Source organism: Oryx dammah, unplaced genomic scaffold (genome assembly GCF_014754425.2).
Source record: "Oryx dammah isolate SB20612 unplaced genomic scaffold, SCBI_Odam_1.1 HiC_scaffold_3, whole genome shotgun sequence".
Taxonomy (NCBI): Eukaryota; Metazoa; Chordata; class Mammalia; order Artiodactyla; family Bovidae; genus Oryx; species Oryx dammah.
The window spans coordinates 97980282-97994552 of record NW_024070187.1 but is presented as its reverse complement, the minus strand read 5'-3'; the positions used below and the strand labels follow the sequence as shown (position 1 = coordinate 97994552).

The 14271-nt window shown below is 42.7% G+C and overlaps 1 long non-coding RNA gene across 1 annotated transcript in view; it reads left to right on the top strand.

Moving 5' to 3' along the window:
- The first annotated feature begins 2507 nt into the window (after window positions 1–2507).
- The window catches only part of LOC120861528, a 279664-nt gene continuing 267900 nt past the window's right edge, over window positions 2508–14271 (top strand). The window contains exon 1 of the long non-coding RNA XR_005720560.1: window positions 2508–2641. This is a non-coding gene — a long non-coding RNA (uncharacterized LOC120861528). The remainder of the gene's footprint in view (window positions 2642–14271) is intronic.

Here is a 14271-nt window from a genome sequence, read left to right as displayed (position 1 = left end):
CCTTCTGGGTGGAAAGCAGCAGTTTATTACAGACCAATTCAGAAGGATGAGTGTTGTATCTTCATGAGGGATGGTAGAAGAAGGAACTGGAAGAACAAGAGAAGGCATAAACGGTTCTTTTCTTTTCGTTTCTTATTTGCCAAGTTGAAGTTTCATGTTGCAAAGAGGGGGGCGCAGTGGGGAGGTCACCCAGCTGGTGTTCCTCCTAGGGAACATAGGAGGGCTGACCTCACGCCTATAAAGTCTGTCCCAGGTCAGTTGTTTGATCGTCTAGCTGCGCCTTTTCTGTTGCATATCTCTCACACCTGGAAGGACATGCTCATTTGATCACTCTGCTTATTCATTCATTTAAACGACAACCTTTCTAAGTCCTTTCCCTTCAGTTCCAGCTTCTGGAAAGTGGTCCGGTCATTGTCCGAATCTTTGCAAGGCTTTTAGAAGTGTTAGGTTTTCAAAATTGCTACCCTGCCAAAGAATTGATGCTTTCAAACTGTGGTGCTGGAGAAGACTCTTGAGAGTTCCTTGGACAATAAGGAGATCAAACCAGTCAATCTTAAAGGAAGTAAACTCTGAATACTCACTGGAAGGACTGACGCTGAAGCTGAAGTTCCAATATTGGGCCACGTGATGTGAAGAACTGACTCATTAAAAAAGACCCTGATGCTGGGAAAGATTGAGGGCAGGAGGAAAAGAGGGCAACAGAGGATGAGATGGTTGGATAGCATCACTCATTCAATAAACATGAACTTGGGCAAACTCCTGGAGATGGTGAGGGACAGTGAGGCCTGGTGTGCTGCAGTCCATGGGGTCACAAAGAGTGGACATGAGTTGGTGACTGAAAAATAACCCTGCCTACCCAAAGCTCCTGATTCTGCTCTCCACAGTCCGATGGCTTTTTCTCATCCTTTCTCAGCTTCCTCTGGCACTGGTGCATTTGACATGGTTGACCACATGCTCCTTCAAGAAACTGCTCTCTTGCTTTGACTCCTCTGTGATGCCCATGATACGGTTTCTATCCTCCTCCCATTGCTTTGTCTGTCTTCCTCAGTGCTTCTCCTCTGTGGTCCTGTTCTTGGAGATTTCCTCTTGTTTCTTGTCGTGATCTTCTCAGCAGTCACATCTCCTTAACCATCTTAGGTTCTTACCATACTGTGGCTGACTCACATCTATGACTCTTCTGGAATCTTCTCCTGGGCTCTAGAAACATCCAGTCAGCTATGGCCTGGCTATTCCCTTTGGATATTTCAACAAGCTTCTGTGGGCTCCTCTGTCCAGGGGGATTCTCCAGGCAAGAACACTGGAGTGGGTTGCTGTGCCCTCCTCCAGGGGATCTTCCCAACCCAGGGATCCAACCCAGGTCTCTTCCATCTCCTGCATTAGTAGGTGAGTTCTTTACCACTAGCGCCACCAGGGAGGCCCTGTAAAGAGAGGTAAATATGACCTAGCACTAGGCTTGGTATCTAGAAGGTATTTCATGAATATTGGCTGAATCAGCGAATAATGTTTGGTAGAAATTTTTTTCGAAAAAAAAATTTTTAATCCTTTCCTGAGATTGACATGTACACACTACTATGAGTATTTATTTATTTTTGACATGTACACACTGCCATATTCATTTATTTATGACTACGCTGGCTCTTTATTGCTGCAGAGAGTGGGGGCTACTCTCTAGTTTTGGTGCACAGGCTTCTCATTGCAGGGGCTTCTCTCGTTGCAGAGCATGGGCCCTAGGCACATGGGTTCAGTAGTTGCAGCACGTGGGTTCAGTAGTTGCAGCACGTGGGTTCAGTAGTTGTGGCACATGGACTTAGTTGTTCCATGGCATTTGGGATCTTCTCAGGCCAAGGATGAAATTTGTGTCCCCTGCATTGGCAGGTGGATTCTTATCCATTGTGCCCCCAGGGAAGTCCTTGGTAGAACTTCTTAAGAGAAAGGCATAGAAAGGGATAGATGATAGAAGAAGAAAATACAGTATATGGGAGTTGTAATAAGTATAAAATACCCTTTTGTTAAATTTAATTTCTCCAAAATTCTGTTTACTTTTATATTCCCAAATGGTCTAAATGTAAAAACTGTTTGTCTGAACTACATTTGTAGTTCTCAGTTCTTCCATTATTCACTGTTTCAGGCAAGTCAGTTATTTATCTGATATCTCATTCTCAGCATTTGTAGTCTCTTATAGCTCTTCAAGTAGTTGAAGTTTACTATTTATCTATTCTATGTTCAGTAGTTTTGCAGTCTGTTTTAGGAGAACCACACTTTTGCCTGGTCAGGAGAACTGAAGGATACTCTCAGATCAACATCACTTTATTTCATTCCTCACTTATTCTAACCCAAGTATGGTCAACAATTTACATACTGTGCTCTGTAGAGGTTTGGTAATAAAAAGTTGAATGGGACCTGCTGTCACTCTTGAGGTTCTCATATTCTATTAAGAGTTAGACAGGTAAATAAATATTTTAATTCAGTATGGTAACATGCTACAATAACTTAAAAATTATTTATTTTTAATTGAAGGATAATTGCTTTATAGTATTGTGTTGGTTTCTACCAAACATCAACATGAATCAGCCACAGGTTTATCCATGTCCCCTCCCAGTTGAACATCCCTCCCAACTCCCTTTCCATCCCACCCCTCTAGGTTTGAGTTCCTGAGTCATGCAGAAAATTCCCATTGGCTATCCGTTTTACATATAGTGATGTATATTTCCATGTTACTCTCTCCATACATCCCACCCTCCCCTTTCTTCTCCCCGCCCCCACAGCCATGTCCAGAAGTCTGTTCTCTATGTTTGTATCTCTGTTGCCGCTCTGCAGATAAGTTCCTCAATACCATCTTTCTAGATTCCATACATACACGTTAGTATATGATATTTGTTTTTCTCTTTCTAACTTACTTCAACTCTGTATAATAGGCTCTAGATTCATCCATCTCTGTACTGAGAACTAAGTATGTCTAACATACGGTTGTAGATTTCTTACATATAGCAACTCATTTAATCCTCACTGTACTATAAGACAGAGAAGGCAATGGCAACCCACTCCAGTACTCTTGCCTGGAAAATCCCATGGATGGAGGAGCCTGGTAGGCTGCAGTCCATCCGGTTGTGAAGTGTCGGACACGACTGAGCGACTTCACTTTCCCTTTTCACTTTCATGCATTGGAGAAGGAAATGGCAACCCACTCCAGTGTTCTTGCCTGGAGAATCCCAGGGACAGAGGAGCCTGGTGGGCTGCCGTCTATGGGGCCGCACAGAGTCGGACATGACCGAAGTGACTTAGCACAGCAGCAGCAGTACTATAAGAGATCAGTATTTCTATTTCCCCATTTTTAAAGAATTATTTTTATTTATTTTATTTTTAATATTTATTTATTTTATTTGGCTGTGCTTGGTCTTAGTTGGACCATGAAGCATCTTAGATTTTCACTGTTGGCATGCAGGATCTTTCAGTTGTAGGATGTGAACTCTAATTGCAGCATGCAGGATCTAGTTACCTGACCAGGGATCAAACTCAGGCCCCCTGTATTGGGAATGTGGAGTCTTAGCCACTGGACCACCAGAGAAGTCACTTATTTTCCTATTTTACAGAAGAGGAAGTTGAGGTATAATCATGAAAGAGTCAAAAGCAGGCAATCTAACTCCTGAGCCCATGCTCAACCACCACTGTAGACAGCCTTCTTATGTTCCAATAGCATGTAAGAAAGCAGGATTGGTAATATCAATAAAGAAGACCAGTTTCGTGGTGTTTTAACTGTCTTGAGAAAAAGAAGTAGAGTTTTAGTAGAGAAAGAAAGGAAAGATGGCACTACTTGCCAGTGAAAGGCTTGAAGGAGCTGCTGTTTATAAGATCCAGTAAGTTAATTCAAATATTGCTGTGGAAGATAAGTCTGACTAGGGCTAAGGGTGGAACACTCACATTTAAAGAGCAGAGGAAGAGGAGCGCTCATGGAGAAGGAGGAAGAGTAAGGGCAGAAAGAGAGTTTGTGGAGGGTTTAGTGTCATGATAACCATGAACCAAGAGTTTCAAAAAGGAGATGATCCACAGGAACAAATGCCCTGGAAGAGTCAGGGAGAATTTGATGAAGAAAAGCCTGATAGGTTTGTTACTTAGGGATTAGTCATCAAGCTATAGGGTGAAGAGTGGTGGAGGTGGAAGCTAAACTCATTGGAAAAAAATGAGAAAAGTAGAGGCAATATGCATATACTTCCTACTAATTTAGTCATACATCCTTGTGTTCTTACACTTGCTTACACATCCATGTGCATGCCTAGAGTTCACTAAAGCTCAGCGATGAAGGTAAGTTAAAAAAGATGAATTCAGTGGAAGACAGAAAAGCAGACTTGAATGTGCTCCTCCCTTGGATAACCTGTGTTTAATACATAACCTTCAGTAGACTATGGCTTTGACGCCTTGGGGTGGGGTACCTGCATGCTCTGCTGCCACGAGATTGTATTGGGCAAGTCACTGGTTATATCTGGACTCGTTCCTTTTCTGTCCAAGTGAAGGGTTTAAATAACTCACTTCTTTTTATTGAATATTCATTTTATATGTGAAACGAATCGCCAGTCCAGGTTCGATGCATGCTATTTATTTACTTTTATTTTTGTCTGTTTGGAGTCTTAGTCGAGGCATGTAGAATCTTCCTTTGTGGCATGCGGGCTTCTCTCTAATTGTGGCATGTGGGCTCCAGGGTGCATGGGTCCTGAAGTTTGTGGCTTATTGGCTCAGTACTTGCAGCATGTGGGTTTAGTTGTCCCGAGGCATGTGGAATCTTAGCTCCCTTACCAGTGATAGAGCCTGTATCTCCTGCCTTACAAGGAAGATTCTTAACCAGGGAAGTTCCACATAACTCTTTTCTAACTTACATTTTAAGATGCCTGGGTCTCCTCCTATAATAACTCACAGAAGCCATCAACATTAGATAGCTGATGGCCACTCTCTAATCTTTCCTCCTGCATTACATGGGGGAGTGATGTCTTACTCCTCTTCAGCCTGTTGATCCAAAGAGCTCGCATCCTGTCAACCAAGAAGACATTTTAAGCTTTGTGCTATGAATTTTTTTTTTCATTTCAAGAAAATAACCTGCCATTTCTATCACATCCTATCAAGAATACATATGATCAACATGATTTATGACTGTTGATGTTGACTTTGGTTACCTGACCGATGGAATGTTTGCCAGTTTTCTCCATTGGAAAGTTACTCTTTTTACCCCCTTTCCATACTGTACACTTGGGAAAGAAGTCACTGTGCAACTTACATTAGGAGATATCTACATAAATTATTTGGAGTTATGCAATGGAGATTTGTCTCATCCACTATTTGCTAATTTATTCAATCTTAATATCACTATGGACTCATAGATATTTACTTAACACTTTGTGCTATAATTTAATACCACTTAATTTATTGTGTTGAGTTTGTTCCAGGTTTTTCCACTGAGAACTCTTTCAGTTGCTCCTATGCTTCTTCTTTTTTTTTTTTGCTAGAAAAATTTTAATTTTGACTGGTCATATCTTAATGTACTCTTAACAGCATTAACATTTTAAAAACACATCTCCACCAATTTAAGAAGAGAAGTTTATCTTTGTTATCTGTTGCTGTAACACAGAGCACCTCCAAAGCTTAGTGGCTTAAAACAATGTGACTTATTCTTTCTTATAATTCTGTGGGCTGGTTGGACAGCTAGATGGCTCATCTGCTCATGAGGTATCACCTGTGGTTACTCACATAGGTGCTATATGCTCCTTTGACATATTTCCATCTGTGTGTGTGTATATGTGTGTGAACACTTTCTTACTTTCTGGCTCTATGAGGTGTTTCAAGATCTTGTATGCTTCCAATCCCAGTCCTAGCATCCGTCATCTCTCTAAGAAGCCCTACTTTCTTTAATTGGAGAATGGTATTAGAAACCAAGATCTGGGCACTAGGTGTGCTCATTGCTACAGGGGTGTCATTTCTTTTAGGTGCTTTCAGATGACATGGTAATTAATTTGAATTAAAGCACTGTAGTGTGTTGCTTAGCATCCCCTCCATATTTATGCCTACTAACCTCAGAATGTGATCTTATCTGGAAGTAAGTTCTATCCCTCCCCAAGCCTGCATACAGCAGAGAACTCAGTGTTGACTGCTAAAAAGGAGGAGGCCAAGGCTGTGTGTTGGAAGCAAGGATGCCATGTGCTTAGAGACTAGGAAAGAGTGGTTGGTACTATCTATCTTCCCTGAGCAGTCTTGGGTCTAGGTCTCCCAAGGTCAGGTGGACTGAATAGTGAGAGCCTGAGTTGTGATTGTCTGTCTGTATCTTCTTTTGGACTCTCTGTGAGGTTCTGACTTTGGGTGGTGAGGAAGGTAGGAGTAACGTTAAGTGTCTACTTTGTGGGAGGCACTGTACTCACTCCCTGTCCTTTCATCCTAATGAGAACATGTTAGCACTTGCAAAGCAGGTACTATGATTACCCTTTTCTATAGATGAGAGAGCAGAGAGTCAGAGAAGTTAAGCATGTGCCCAGAATGGTACTTGGTTATATTGTGAAGTTGGAATTAAAACTCAAGAAGTCTCACCTTTCATTACTGTGATGTTCTTCCACTATGCTATCTTGAGTTTCAACACTTTCTTTTGTTTGTTTTAGTGTGACAATCACGTGCTCTGAATTATTTTTTAAGTTTTTTTCTTTAGGGCTGCTACTGTCCTCATGTCAGTGGACAAAATTTAAGATATTTTATTTTACATGAGATACCTATTCATTACTGAGAAAAATAAGTCACAGAAGTTCTAAGCAAACACTTTCAAATATACTACCTAGAGACGATATAATGTCATAAATACAAAATGTGATTTTATGTGATTAAACTATATGTCTTGATTTGTATTCTGCTCTTAAAAATTCTTTTCACCCTGAAAGCTCATGAATGTTTGATGGGTCTTTTTCCTTCCTTTTCTGTATCATTACCTTTTGCCACCACTTTGGTTTGCCTCTTTAATTGTCTTTTAAAGGACAGTCTCAGAATGTCTTCTTTGGCCTTCCCCTTGCTGATTTCCTTGCCTGATTTCTTCCACATAACTTCCCTGCTCAGACAAACCAACACACACACACACACACACACACACACACTCACATACCTGAGAAATGCTATTCATAATCTGGTCCCATCTGTTTTTTAGCCCCATTTCTCACTTCCTTGTGTGCACTACCTTGGCCGTATTGGATTATTCTCTAGGGACTGGATATGCCATGCACCCTCTCTTGTCAGAACTTTTGTTTAGGTTGCTTCTTTCATGAAGGGTTTGTTCTTTTTTCCATCTCCACCAGGAAAAACACTAAGGTTCACTTCAAAATCTACCATGTCAATCATTTCTTTCATTGCTTTACTCTTACGTTCTTTATCCAGAGTTGATATTATGTGTCCTAGGTAAAAAGTTCCTTGAGGGCTGTACTCTGCCTTCCATGTCTTTTTTATCTTCTGAGCATTACTTTCAAGTCTTGTTCAAAGTTTGCTTGAACACAGGAGATGGATGGATGCTACAGATGGACAGATGGATAGATAGATGGATAGGTGGATAGATGGATAAAGGAGCATACAAAATTTACTTAATGCTAAAACTCCACACACACACACACAAAACAATGATACCATGACCCTGGGCCATATTGCATTTTTGAGGTGTGATATAGTTAAGTAAGGCTTTCCCTGGCAGCTCAGCGATAAAGCATCCACCTGCTAAATCAGGAGATGCGGATTCAATCCCTGGGTCGGGAAGATCCCCTGGAGGAGGGAATGGCAACCCACTCCAGTATTCTTGCCTGGGAAATCCCTTGGATAGAGCAGTTTGACTTGTTAAAGTCCATGGAGTCCCAAAAGAGTTGGACACAACTTAGTAACTAAACAACAAAAATAATTAAGCAATCCAAAGTGAATGCTTATGGCACTGTGAGATTTTCCTGCAGTCATTTCTGTCTTTAGGTATAAAAAAAATCTAACTTGATTCTTAAGTTGGCATTAAGATGACTTGGATGTTATAATAATATTCAGAGAAAGCAGGAAAACAGAAATATTCATGATGATTTAAGTGGAATTTAGATTTATAATGACCAAAAATGTGCACCAGAAGATACTACAGGCACAGTATGTCATTTTAATTTGACTTTTGAGAAAGACTGGGAGGTAGCTGGGGAATTAAAAAAAAATAAGACTATCACCACAATAGACTCATGTCGTTCCAGGGGGAAGCTTGTATCCAGCCTGGAGCTGCACTGGATCTCAATTCAGACATGCTTAGGGCTCCTGGAGAGTTTCCCTCTTCAAAGCCCTGTGCAAACAGGAATGAAGTTAATCTAATTAACTTATTAGCTTTTTAAGCTAGTGGTACCAATTAGTCACCTCATCAGAATCAGTCTGGGTCTGATCACACAGTGCTCAGCTATAAAGGGGCTTTTATCCAAACCCCAGGAGTGCAATGCGTGGCATTTACGTGTGCTTTCCAGAGAAGGGCAGAAAGCACCACGTGCGAGGCAATTACAGGGAACCTTCTCTGGGAAAACCTCAATCACAGGGACCATTCTCTTCGCCTCTTTCTAGAAAGGAGATCGCATGGGAGTTTCATCCGTGGAAGTGTGAACACTTTCCTCAACCTGAGTCTGGAGAGTGACTGTAAATCTTAGACTGGAATTCCTGGATGCCCACAGCAGAGAAAGCCCTATGGGCCACAGGGAGTCCTGGAAGGTCTGGCGGTTTGGGTGGTATTTTTTTTGTTGTTGTTTAAAAGAGGGAGAAAAGGGGATTCAAGCGGAGTGCAATGAGAATCGTGATCCCAAAAAACAGCTCTGAAGGAAGACTTCCAGAGAAACAATGCAGAGGGAATAAATAAAAAGAAAGTTATAAATTCATCTATTTGCTCTTCCCTGACCCTTGCTTTTACTCCTCTTCACTGCAACTACCCTGGGAAAGGCACAATACTTTCCCCTGTCACAATATTGAGAAAAATTGAAACGGGGAAGAAAGACCACCAGATGCTTTATTGTCTTAGTGGTTTCCACATAATTAGCTGGGGATAAAGGACCTCTGCATGGTTTCATTGCATTGAATGAACTTGGATATTGCTACACAGTAGTGTGTTTTATGATTCATGCTCTGTTATCCTGTGGCTTTTTGAAAACTGCCAGCTACTTTATCACTGCCGGCCAAGCCCGGGCCCACCACTTAAAATGCAGCAATGCAAAGTTAACTGTGCATGACAGATGTCCATGGAATTGTTTAACACACACATACACGCTCACACAGAGCACAAAGCTGGCTCCGGCCCTCTTACGAGTCCTGCTGGCTCAGTGTCCTCATTAAACATAAATAAAAGTATAGGGCTAGGGAAGAAAGGAAAATTCACGAAACGACAGGAAAAGAGAGCACATTTTGGACTCTGGTAGCATTGGATGCATTTAGAATTTCAAAAGGCCCTTGAAAAAGTTAGAAATGATGAAGTCATTAGAAGAGCCAGGGGCCGGGTACTTGGGAGTTAGGTTAGAATACTGGGTGTTTGAGGTGGTTTCCTTTTCTCTCTGAGCTGGTGTCACCCAAGGAATATTCTGTCTCCTTCCTTTAGTCTCCAGTCCTGTGGGCCCCACAGAGCAGAGTTTTCCTCTGGTCCCTCTCTGATTTACACCTCGATGTCCTCTGTCTTAACTCTCCCATCCTTTAATTCCCATGTATCCTTTATTTGAACTTTCCTGCACACCCTCCTCTTCCATACACCAGGTCCTTTTATACTTTTGGCTTTTGGAGTCTTCTGCCACTCACAATTCCCTTCTTGCTGTAGTCTGATCACTAAGTCTTTGAGACTGCATGGACTGCAGCACACCAGGCTTTCCTCCTTCACTATCTCCAGGAGTTTGTTCAAACTCATGTTCATTGAGTCAGTGATACCATCCAACCATCTCTTCCTCCATAGCCCCCTTTTCCTCCTGCCTTCAACCTTTTCCAGGATCAGGGTCTTTTCCAGTGAGTTAGCTGTTCACATCAGGTGGCCAAAATATTGGAGCTTTAGTTTCAGCATCAGTCCTTCCAATGAATATTCAGGGTTGAGCTCCTTTAGGATTAACTGGTTTGATCTCCTTGCTGTCCATGGGACTCTCAAGAGTCTTCTCCAGCACCATCAGTTATTTCACACTCAGCCTTCTTTATGCTCCAACTATCACATCTGTACATGATTACTGGAGAAAACCATAGTTTACAGAGAAACATATTAAAAAGCAGAGACATTACTTTGCAAACAAAGGTCTGTCTAGTCAAGGCTATGGTTTTTCCAGTAGTCATGTATGGATGTGAGAGTTGGACTATAAAGAAAGCTGAGCACCAAAGAATTGATGCTTTTGAACTGTGATGTTGGAGAAGACTCTTGAGAGTCCCTTGGACTGCAAGGAGATCCAACCAGTCTATCCTAAAGGAGATCAGTCCTAGGTGTTTATTGGAAGGATTGATGAAGCTGAAACTTCAGTACTTTGGCCTCCTCATGTGAAGAGCTGACTCATTTGAAAAGACCCTGGGTAAGGTTGAGGGCAGGAGAAGAAGGGGATGACAGAGGATGAGATGGTTATATGGCATCACCGACTCAATAGACATGGGTTTGGGTGGACTCCGGGAGTTGGTGATGGACAGGGATGCCTGGAGTGCTGCGGTTCTTGGGGTCACGAAGAGTTGGACATTACTGAGCAACTGAACTGAACAGAGAAGCAAACGCTGATTTACTTCCAGAGAATACCTGTGGCTCAGACCTTCATGTTTTCCAACTCTCTTCCTTACACCTCAATCTCTTGATCAAAATTTACTCAAGCTTTGTTTCCTTTGGTTGGGAGCGTCTGTTACTCACTCACTTGATGATTAGTGGAAGTAGATGCTAAAACTTCATATTTTACTGTGCTCCAGTGGTTACAAATTTGCATTTTGCTGTGTCCTTTTGGAGATAGTTGCTAATAACTCTAGAGGAAGGACTTCAAGGATGAACTATTAAGCACCAGAAGAGGCCTCTCTGTGTGTTTGCTAGAAAAGGGGGCACAGAGGAGAATTATCCCAGTAGGTGGCCACTTTCTGTGTCCACACATGGGAATAGCTCTTTTCTAAAACTCTGGCATTCACAATTACGTCCTCGTAGAAAAAGGCATGGTGCTAGAATAGAAACATGGGAAAATGTAAGTATAGATAGAATATACAGTAAAGAAGTTACCTACAGAATCTCTAGACATGTTTTTTTTTGAAATAAAAAAGTAAAGAACTCTGTAGAAATAAAATGAGAAAACCCCAGTGGAATTTTCACCCAGAGGATTTTGACTTTTCATTCTCCATGTTCCCGCCCTCTGTCTCTTAACTTCTGACATTAAGGAGAAAGGCGACTTCCCCTCAGCTGGCCACCGGCCAGCAGTAAGGCCCAAATCAATTGGTGGGGCTCCGGGTGACAGGACGTGGTAGCTCCAGCTCCCCTCCTTCCTGAAAGATGGGTTTCAGCAAAGCTTTGCAAGGGAGTTTAGCCCTTTGTGCTGTGGCAGAGCTAATCCAGTTTACAAAGAGCCTCTTGATAAATTGGAACACTCCTATACTCAAGAACCGAGATTCAGATGGGAGGGGTTCACGGACACCTCCCCCACGCCCCCCCCAATCCAAAAGGTTAATTTTTATGCTCTTGTGGACATGTCTCTTTATGTTTAGACATTGTTGTTCTTTATGAGAATCTGATTTCTCCAGAAAGTGATTATGCTTTTTGTTGGCCTTTTAATCTGGAGTGGTCTAATATGTCTTGTAGAGTCCTTCCTGCTATGTATTTAAGATTGCACACAGAAGGATTATTAACGTGTGATTAGAAACACCCGAGAATGAAAGAAAATAAAAACTTCTGAACTCTTCCTGTAACTTTCACAATATCCAGTGTGTTCCTTATAATCATTAAAGGACTCAAACTCTCTGGTTCCTTATAAAACCCTGTACCTCTTGGGAAAAGCATGAAGTATCTTGCTAGGGTGCCTGCCGACTAAATCTTGTGGAGAGAAAAGAAAATGTGTGAGGTCCCCAGATATGTGTGCCTGCGTCTGTATATATGGTGCGAGTATGTGAGTTGTGTGAGGGTGACTGTGTCTTGCATGTGCGAATCCTGTGTGTGGGGGGGTTGTGTATTTCATGCATGTGTGGACTGTGAGTGGGTGGAGGCTTTGTGTGAGTGTGGGGATTGTGTGAGTGTGTGTCCGTGTGGGGACTGTGGGTGGCCTGCTCAACATTTTGGTGGATGTTGCATTCCCACCCCTTTTACTATGACCCTGGTCAGGCCACTTTTATGCCCGTGACAGCTTCATGAAGCACAAAACATGGAGCAATACATGGCATGAAATTGGCAACAAAGCCGAGCAAAATGAGGAACAATTCTCTGGCAGGATGTGTTCACAATATGGCTGATTGGGCCTGGAAACAGATGCCAGCAGCGGGTATTGTCCTGGTGACTGAAAAGACATGACCCCTGAGAAACCGAAGACAAGGAGACTCTCCTCCCGAACCAAGGGGGAGGGGAGAAGAGGTGAAACCAATGAATAAATCAGGCCATGAAGACCAGGGAGAAAAGAAAATGCTAACGAGGACTTTTTTTTTTATGGGGAAAAGGGGGCAGTTCAGTATGCAATTGCTCCCACTCCCTGCCTAGCTGAACACTTTCTCAGACAATGGCTTTTTAACAGATGGGAGACCCAGTGAAAGAAGCCAACTTTTGCGCAGTGGAGAATCCCTGTTTGTTTAGTCTGCTGCTGGGCAGGTGTCTGGAGAAAGGAGATCCAGCAGGTTAAGTACTTTGGTGCCAGTGGGGAGCAGCCAGGATGTCAGAGGTGACTGGTTTTAACGGGGAGGACTGGGATGCTTCGGAGAGTTTGGGAAATTCTGCAGAAACTGAAGCAGACTGGAGGCTGCCTTCCAAAGTCCAGCCCTGGACCCCTCCCCTCCCCCTGCCTTGTTCCCTCACCTCTCCTCCACTGGCCCTGGGGCCAACAACCCTGTTGAAGAGCTGTCCGTCAAGTAAAGTATGAAGGAGGGATGGGAACACCGCGTAGTCTACATTCTCAAACCAATTGTCATATTTCCAAACACTTCTAAACACAAAAGCTTGATTAGGTGGGTTTAAAAGTAGGATGTAGTCTGATTTTCATCAAATGGGCTCTCTGAGATTTTAAATGTCCTAGAGAAAGCCTTGCATTGTCCAACATATTCTAAAGCTATTTAGACTTAGTCGCTGATCCCTGATGCTGGGAAAGATTGAGGACAGGAGGAGAAGGGAGTGACAGAGGATGAGACTGTTGGATGGCATCATCAAATCCATGGATATGAGTTTGAGCAAAAAAGTGAAAGACAGGGGAGCCTGGTGTGCTGCAGTCCATGGGGTTGCAAAGACTCGGACAAGACTAAGTGACTGAATAACAGCAACAACAACAACTGCTCCCAAAGTTCTTGGCTTAGCTTCCAGGGAGCTGGAGGATTTCAAGGAAGATAAATCAGAGCTTTGCTGTGGAGCCTGTGGGTCCATTCTTTCAGCTCAGCGAACTTGCTCTTTGAGAGATTCTCAAGAAGGTCAGATAACACTTGCATGAAGAAGGTGGGAGTGTTCTGCTTTGTAGAGAGGAAGTGGTCAGAAGATTCTTCCTTATTACAGAATGTACATATCAGAGGTCAAAATAATATCCAGGTGGGAACCTGAGGCTTGTTTTCTAGCCTTAATTATATCATGAAGATCCACTAGTACATGCATGCTAAGTCTCTTCAGTCGTGTCTGAGTCTTTTGAGACCCTATGGACTGTAGCCCACGAGGCTCTGCTGTCCACGGGGTTTCTCAGCCAAGAATACTGGAGTGGGTTGCCGTTTCCTTCTCCAGGGATCTTCTTGACCCAGGGATTGAACTCGTATTGAACCCACTAGTACCTGTTCAAGGGCAAAATGAAGGACCTGGGTGAGGTGAGTGGTGGGGATTTTATTCCCTTGTTTGTGAGCCATGAGTTGTATAAAGTGGGAACACCATCTCACCAATCTCTTTTCCCTTTACTGCCAGATCATTCTCGTGAAGTGGTTTTTTATTTGCCACTTTTAGCCATCTTATTCCTAACGTTGCAACAAAGGTATTACCACGTGGGTCCGTATTTACCTCTCCCTGAGACTTGGTTCACCAGGGTTGAAAGCTTACAACTGAAACAGCTTTTGTCACGGGCCTCCAGAAGGTAGGATTTGGCCATTCATAAGACAAAGGCTGTTCTGCAAAGA